Source organism: Lolium perenne, chromosome 4 (assembly GCF_019359855.2).
Source record: "Lolium perenne isolate Kyuss_39 chromosome 4, Kyuss_2.0, whole genome shotgun sequence".
NCBI classification, from domain to species: Eukaryota; Viridiplantae; Streptophyta; class Magnoliopsida; order Poales; family Poaceae; genus Lolium; species Lolium perenne.
The window spans coordinates 98,989,409-98,998,027 of NC_067247.2; the positions used below are offsets into that span (position 1 = coordinate 98,989,409).

General features: G+C 47.3%; 1 long non-coding RNA gene and 1 pseudogene across 1 annotated transcript; one reads left to right on the forward strand and one right to left on the reverse strand.

The window, feature by feature from the left end:
• Positions 1 to 268: 268 nt before the first annotated feature.
• Positions 269 to 2,221, reverse strand: LOC127347034 (protein NRT1/ PTR FAMILY 8.3-like; annotated as a pseudogene).
• Positions 2,222 to 6,816: 4,595 nt separating this feature from the next.
• LOC127348525 (uncharacterized) lies at positions 6,817 to 8,417 on the forward strand. The gene is made up of 2 exons (XR_007879813.2): positions 6,817 to 7,164; positions 8,140 to 8,417. It is a non-coding gene; the product is annotated as an uncharacterized lncRNA (long non-coding RNA).
• Positions 8,418 to 8,619: the final 202 nt, after the last annotated feature.

Below are 8,619 nucleotides of genomic sequence, written 5' to 3' on the forward strand. Positions count from 1 at the left end.
ACCAAATCCTTTAGATCCCAAATTTGCAAACAGTCTAGAAAGGCAGACATATATATGTGACTCCAAACGAAGAGTCGAGGAGAAGTGTTCATACTGCCAAATCACCCATTACTATCCATGATAGGGTACAATTCATTTTCAGAGCTTCGTTCTTAGTCTATTAAAAACTAGCAATTTCACATTTATATTGGAACGGAGGGAGTACAAGATAAAAGAATCGACTGAGGTTCATCCGTTCCGAAATGTAAAACATGAACGGCATAAGTAGCTAAGAGCGATAATGTTTAAGGTTTGTATGATTGTATCTGGTGGAGCAGTAGATGAAATGCAACAAGTTGAGCACGCCGAGAGCAGCCATGAACCAGAAGAAGTTGTCAAGGTGCCCTTCGTCGAGCTTATCCGGGTTTACCGCCGCCGGTGGTGGCCGACGTGACTGCGCAACCCAGGTCGGAGTTGAGGTAATTCCCTCCGGCGATGGCGAGGTGCGCGAGCGCCGAGCCTAGGCTCTTCATGGAATCCGGGGACTGGTCGTAGAAGAACTCCAGCATGCCGATGCTGGCGAACACATCCGCCACGCCTAGCACCGAGTAGCACGATGCTTGCCACCTGAATGATGCTCATCGCTGGGGCCGACCCTATCAGCCGCCTCGTCTAGACCGACGCCACGTACGCCATGGCGGCCGCCGACAGCGCGAGGCCGACGCCGATGCGCTGCAGTTGGGTGAGGCCCCGATCCTCACCCGTGACGCACCGTGCGAGCGGCACCAGCACGGCGTCGTAGACGGGGACACAGATGAGGACGGTGGCGACGTCGAAGGTGGTCATGGCCGCGGGCGGCACGGTGAAGGCGCCGACGCGGTTGTCCATGACTACGCCCTGCTCGACCAACGTCGACGACATCTGCGCCGTCACCGCGAAGAAGATGAGCAGCGACGCCCACACGGGGGCCATCCGCAGCAGCATCTTCAGCTCCTCCACCTGCGACACAGTGCACAGCCGCCACGGGCCCTTCTTCTCCGACGATGGCAGTACGATCGCAGCCTTGTCAAAGAACCTGAATTTACTCGTGTGCCCATCTGCTCCTTCATTTTCATGCAGCGCCAAATTATCATCGGGAAGCTCGAGACGGTAATTCCTTGCGGCAGCCACAACCACCTGAAAGACCCCGATGAAGGGGCTGCCACTCGTTCGCTTGTACCTGTAAACCTTCCCGCCGGTGACGAACACACGGCGAGGCCAAAGCCCATAATCGCCGTCGGAATCGCAAACCTAACGCTCCAGCCGATGTTGTCCTGCACCCAGACGATCAAGATGGCCGAGAACAGCGAGCCGATGTTGATCGAGAAGTAGTACCAGTTGAAGAAGGAGCCCTTGGCCACCCGCTCCGCTGGGTCCGCGCTGTCAAACTGATCGGCGCCCAGGGCCGAGCTGCAGGGCTTGATGCCTCAGTGCCAAGGGCGGCAAGACAGAGCCCCAGGTAGACGGCGACACGATGAATGCCGCTGTTGTCGGAAAAAGGCAGGAACAGTGGAAGCGTTGCTGATACTGTCGTAATGAGCATCCCCTGTCACACGAAAATTATTCAGAACAGAGTTCTGCACATTACTTGGCAAACAATTCTCCATACTGCACATTATTAGAACAGTAGGAACAACATTTTCGTTTGCCACACTTACGATGGCGTACACAGAGAGGAAAATTATGATGGTCGAGTATCTTCCCCAGTATGTGTCGGCCAAGAAGGCTCCAATGAGCGGCGAGAAGAAGCAGGTACCGATCCGCTCCATGCCGCGCCGGCACTGCTCTCGTGGAGCTCGGTGGTGAGGTGGGTGACCAGGTTCCTAGCGACCGCGAAGAAGCACAGGCATTCGCTGAATTCGGCGCCTGGTTCAGGCTCAACATGCAGTTACTTCAGTAGGCCAAATTAACATGGAGCACTGCACGAAGCAAAGTGTTTTTGACAGGTTGTCTGTCGGAAGTATACCTAGGATGAAGAAGCTGCTTGAGAGCAGGCTGTTTTTTGGAGTCAACTGTTCCATCACTTGTGTACCTTGAACCTTCTTCCTGGATAACAATGCAAAAACTGAATTTTGGCATGCTATGTCACACGGAAACGTAGTACTAGTAGGCTCAATTTCCAATTAAGCGCGGAAGAGAATATCACCTGTCGAGGCAGGAACTGATGGGCCAGCAGCCTCTCCTCATCTTCTGCCGCTTCCATGCGTACCTCTGCATTAACCAAAGTCGTTGGTGGGAACAGAAGACAATCTATCAACAAAAATAATCTGGAGAAAGATGAAACAATGGATAAGCAAAGATTAATTATGTGGCATAGAATCTAGAATGCAGGTAGCGCACGTCTAAAATATGGTGAATCTCTTCCATCTAGCTCTAAGCTCGTGCCACTCTGAAGTTGATTCCACGCCACAATTTCGTGTTGTTGATCATGATAACCTTTGATTACTTGCCAGCAAACACAATATGGTCGGCGGCGCAAACTAATGAGGAATACTTATGATCATGAAAATAACAGGGAGAAGTAACCGAGTTTTCTCTAGTTTCTCTGCCATTCTTCACCGTCGAACTGAAACTTCAGAGAAGTACTACGTATGTGACATATAATTAAAACTTCACTGCAGAAATAAGTTAAAATGTTCCTTCTACTTATGGCCCATATATCGGAATTTCAGATTGCTTGGAATAACAGATACGCGAGAACAGTTCCGTGTCAACAAAAAGTTCAAGTGTGTGAGCTGCTGTTTTCAGGGAGGGAGACAGAGAATGAGAAAGAGAGAGAGAGGCGGGGAGAATTGTAGAAGAAATTAACTGCATAAGGGCATCCTCAATGTATGGATGGCCAAATCTGACGAAACACAGCATTTAGCACCAGAACTACATATGGCTGCACCTCCACAATGTGCCATCGCTAAATATCTGTAGGATGGGTCCCATTGCCGAATAAAACAATCTGAAAAAATGGTGTTCTCTCTCTCCTCAGACCCTACGCGTTGGCAGTTGGTAAAAAAACGAATATTTTATTGTGAAGTGGGAGTTGGCATCGGAGCATTTAGTTGCTCCGGTTTCCAGTTTTTCTAACTTTGGAACTAGCTTTACAATGTACGAACTAGTTCCAAATGCCAAAAGGCACAAATAAAATTACTTGTAGCTATGTATTGTGGATGCTCTAAGAGAGAGAAAGGTAGAGAGAGACCTGAGGGAGGATGGATGAGCTATGGATCAAATGATCGGAGGAGCTTCTTCTGTTCTCCTCTCCTCCTAACCTACACATGACGAAATAGGCAGCATATGTTTCTCTTTCCGCCTCCTGCTTGCTTCTAAAAAGTTGACTATTTTTCCCCGCCGGTCTCCACTCCACTAGCAGAGCTATCTAAACTACAACGTGCATAGATGAAGGGGAATCGACAAAGGATTGTGGACGGATATGCGACCTGGTGCCGCACACTTTGTGATGGAGCATCTATTGGCAGTTGTAGCACAACCATGTGGTCAGTCACGGATAGCGAGCTTTTTTATATAGAAGATTATTGCAGCGCTATATACACCACATATACCAACATAAAAAAAAGAGGTAAATACACTTGTAGTACCACATCAAGTTCCGGATGTGCAAATTAGTACCACAATATTGCAAAACGTGTCACCGGGTAAACGCACGTCTCAGACCACGCTCGAGGCTGGGTTGCGTCCACGTCCACGTCATTTGCCGCGTTGTTTCCGCCCAAGTCTGCATGCACGGCATCCCCGCCTCATGTTGCTGCTGTGTGGATGCCCGCGAGCACATTCACGTCGCCATTGCTGATGTCGCCGTGGATTTCTTCAGCATCGGCCACGTATTGTGCAATGAACCCGTTCTGCAGCACCAACGGCCGGTGCTAGTGGGCTTGCTTGTTTCAAATAGTCACGTACTTCTTACAACTCAAGGAATCATGCCGGTTTTGAAAGGGAAAACTCATCGCTCTAGCTCCAAGGGGTTTCCACTTCTTAACTAGTATTTTCTTTGTCTAAAAATAATAAGTGACTCAACTTTATCTACATATGGTTGTAGTTAGATAAATCTCAGTCGCAACCCTACTCATGATTGGAAAAATATCTCAGTTACAACTTCACTTGCAACTGAACAAATTTGCAACCCCACTTGCCACTGAAAAAATATCTCTGCTGCAATACATGAAAAATCTCAATTGCAACCACACTTGCAATTGGACAAAATCTCAGTTGCAACCTTACTTGCAACTAAACAAACCTCAGTTGCAACCCTACTTGCAGATGTCAACTGGACAAATCTCAGTTGCAACCCCACTTGCAACTGAATAAGTCTCAGTTGCAACCCTACTTTTGCAACTGGACAAATCTCAGTTGCAACCCCACTTGCAACTGCCAGCTGGATAAATCGCAGTTGCAACCCCACTTGCAACTGGACAAATCTCAGTTGCAACCCCACTTGTAACTGGACAAATCTCAGTTACAACCTCACTTGCAACTGGACAAATCTTAGTTGCAAACCCACTTACAATTGAAACAATAATCATAGTTGCAACCTTACTTGTGACTGAAAAATATCTTAGTTGCAACCTGAGTTGCAACCCCACTACAACTGGACAAAATATCAATTACAACTCTAGTTATAAGTGAAAAAATTATTTCTTTTCGTAGCCCCACTAAGACACACACATATTTTTTTTTAAAAGACAGCAACTTTAACTGAATAATATACAGGAAAGGTCACAATAAAGCTCACACTCAAAAGCCCCAAAATAAAGTCAACTCAGCTCATTTAAAAAAAACAATGAAGAGCACACAAAATGGAAATGCCACTATCGGAAACACACCAGCCAGACAAAACAAGCCCAAAGTGATGAAGCCTTTTGAGCTAGATCAAAAAAAAGGCCCAAAATAACAGCGGTGGCAGCAGCCCACATGAGGTGCGGCAAGCAACAGCGGCCCAGGCTACCTTCGCGTGTAGAATGAGAAACCCATGTCGCTGCCTCGTTGTGCAGAACGACAGGTACCAGTATGCGATTCTACTGAGCTCTAAGTTACTGAGAATTAACAAAATCGTTAAATCTGTGATTATCTAGGCTAAATTGGTACTTAACACCATATATCTCTTCGGGTGATCTCATAGTTTTATGGAAATGAACCCAATGCTTAATTCTCCTCGCCACTAGCGGCCATTGGCACCTTGGTTGTTTCCCGTAGTGACTAGGACGACAACTTCATGGTGGTCGTGTTTTCGTCCGTGTCGCGGCGAGACATGTTGGGGGTGGCCGCGGGGCCTGCCCTGGCTCGTGTCGTTGTGCCTACGCGTGGTCCTGCTCGTGATGGAGCAGTTCAAGACCTTCGACCGACTGCTGCAGTCGGTGAGGTGCCGGCGATTGTGTTGTTTCACTGACTGAGCTGCGCGCCCGAGGTCGGCATGATGGTGGTGCTCATCCCTCGAGTGAAGTGGGAGATCATGCTGAAACTGGGGCTGCTGGAGGCCATCCTCGACGACTACATGTACAAGCTTCGTGTCCTCGTCGTGCACCAGTCCGTCGAGCACCTCTATGGGTAATCGGAGAGGATGGTGTTCCTGGCGTGGTTGCGCCATGGTCGGCTATGCCGTCCCGTCCTCGCCATGTGGTACGCAAAATCCACAGAGTCGTCGAGCAGACCAGGTTGCACACAACATCTACTGTGCTCCACGCGACGATACTTTTGATGTTCAGCCGAACAACCTCCCTCACCATTGCCGCCATGTTCGGCCATCCAACAGGGAGTCCGCTGGGGAGGGGGAGGTTGGCTGGCGAGCCGTGCTTCATACAATCATACCCATGAACGGCTCGACGGCCAGCCTACTCGAGCTCGTGTTGTGCCAGTTACGTCATCGCGCGCCCAAGTTGGATGAACGCGACCTATCTGCAAACTGCATGACATTGTAGCAGCTAGTGGCGCATCAGGGACGGACCGCTAATGATGAAATCAATGTACGCCCGCGCAGGGATTCACGGCCCTCAACATGCTTGCGGTAGCCATTAATCCATCGCGCTCTACCTCTCCTCACCACGACCTCACCGGCACCGGCGACTGAGGCGGGACTATCTCGAACATCTTCGTCGTTGTGCTCCAGGCGGTGCCCACGCGCATATCATCTAGTGGCCTTGGATGAAGTCCTGCAAGGTGGCCTACTCCGACGCGGAGGACGCCATGATTAATCGCCACTATTTTCTCTCCGTAATACTAGCACTTGCAACTCTACACCGCAAGTCCGCAAGGTGGCAAGCTCAATCTTCGAAAGAATAGGAAGGTTGTCACTGCGAGAGGAAAACAAGCAAAGGGGGTGTTTCTCAAACAAATCGACACCACAGGCCAGTCTAGGAACTATCTTGGATGATTTTGCACAACATCACAAGTGTTTTACCCGTTGACCCATTTGCAAGCTGTATGATTTTGCACGGTGTGGACAGGTAATAGGTTTATGTATGCATAGTGTTATTTGTTGATTAATCACGTTGCTAGTAGACTAGTAGTAGTAATTTCCTTAGACACAAATAATACACTGTGCATCATGTGCTAGTAGTAGCAGTATTTGAACAGTAGACTGCATGGAGGCACAAGGTGGGCATGAGACAAACGTGCAAAGCTGCAGCCTGCATGTGCGGCTTGACATCTTAGTTTGCATTAATCAAAGGTAAACACTATCTATCAGAGTTCGATGGAAGAGAATTCTCGGACCTCTCCAACGACGTCCATTTTGTTGGGATCCAACGGACTGGGTTTCCACTTGATTTTTCGCCAACTAAAAAATCCCAAAACTTCGCGTCATAAACACCTTCCAGATCTACCCCAAATCACGCCGCCGAGCAAACTCGCCTCCTCATCGCTCTGCTCTGGGAAATCATCGTACCAATCGCTCCAGCCATGCCGCTTGTTTCCCTCGAGATCTTCACCTCCCCTTCCACCTCGTTCACTCGTGCGCCGGCAACACGCGCGGCGCTCCGCCGCGAGGAGATGTCGTTGGGGCATCACAAACGGGCGGTTGGCGCAGGTGGTGCGAGAGGCGACTTAACCATGCCGTCTAAGCTACCATCCGACGACCAAATCTGCAGGCCATAGACTGCTTCGACTGCTCACTTCAGCGACTACACGATTCGGGGAGAGAAGGTAATAGGAACTGACATAGGTCCCCGTGTTTGCCTAGTTTCTGAATTTTCTGAACACCAGATCCTGTTAGTCCTCTGCTATTTTAAATTGTGAAATCAAATTTTACAGCCGGTCATATATTTTGCATCTTCTAGGATGTAGATCTTTACGTGGTAGTATCAGTCATGTTCATGTTGCTACAATCTTTTTTTCTACTTGCCTGTATGCTTCACAGCCGATTTGTATACCATACACCGAAGCTCCCATGGTACGCAAGTACATCTGGCCAGCTACGGCATAAGGTCCAGCAAGCTCCACCAACTAATATCAGGATCCCATGTAGCTCTATATTTCAGTTTCTATGGTTTGAATTACAAGCCTAGCTACAAACATACCACTTGATCCACTGATTATTTGTTCGTATGACAGGCTCACAATATTCACTTGTTGTTTACTCACAGTTTTGATCACCTACATCTTTGCAGTGTCATGGTATTTTTTGGTTTCTAAATTTATATGCTTCCACTAGTTTTAGAAATATTTAACTGCTAAAGAGATTCGGTGCTTCATATATATGCAATATGTGCTTTTCATGTCTAGATCAATTGATTGGCACTACGGCCATGCTTCATAAGTTTGTATCCATGCTTCAGTACCCAAAATTTGTCCGGAAGCATCCCAATTTGCAAAAACGTAACTTCTCTAGTGCTAGTGCGAGTTATATATGCTATGATGGCATCAAATCGCTGCTTTACGCCGGCAAAAAAATTCTACTCAATTTTTTTTCTTCAACTAGTGCCATTGTGTGATGCTCTCATCGTACAGTAATTTTGCTTCAACGGCTATGAGTCTATGCTTCCACCGTGTGTGTTTGCTTCACGCATAGTTTATAACTGGTGCTTCAACATTTCTTAGTGCTAGGGTGTGCTTCGTGTTACTAAGTGATCCTTCTATTATATAAACATAATTCTGCCTAACCTGATTCTGGTTGTATAGTCAGTGATGTTGCTATACTGCCGATCGAGTACGCCGCAACTGGGACACAAATGCCTTATTGAGGAGGAGCTTGCAGCGGGTGGGAGATCATCCATGATCAGCCCATACAACGGTCAATAATACTGGTTGGGGAGAAGTGAGAAAAGTGTTGTTGTAATATTGTTTAAATTTGTCACTAGAAGAGTTGTAATTTTTTGTTTAAATCAAATAATGTGTACATTGCTTCGTGCTTCATGTCGTGCTTCCACAGATTTTTTGTGAAGCAAATATTTTCATCAGATTGAAATATGTTTTGGTTGCATCAAAAGATGTATTAATAGATTAAAAATACTAGCATGTAGAAATAAATATTTATATTGGTCCTAGAAAAAATATTCCATGATGCGAACAATATGTCACTAGCGCCACAAAAATGATGTTTCTATTTGTCAAGATATAGGCAAATTTAAATGAATGGAGGTTGAAAAATGGTGACTCCAT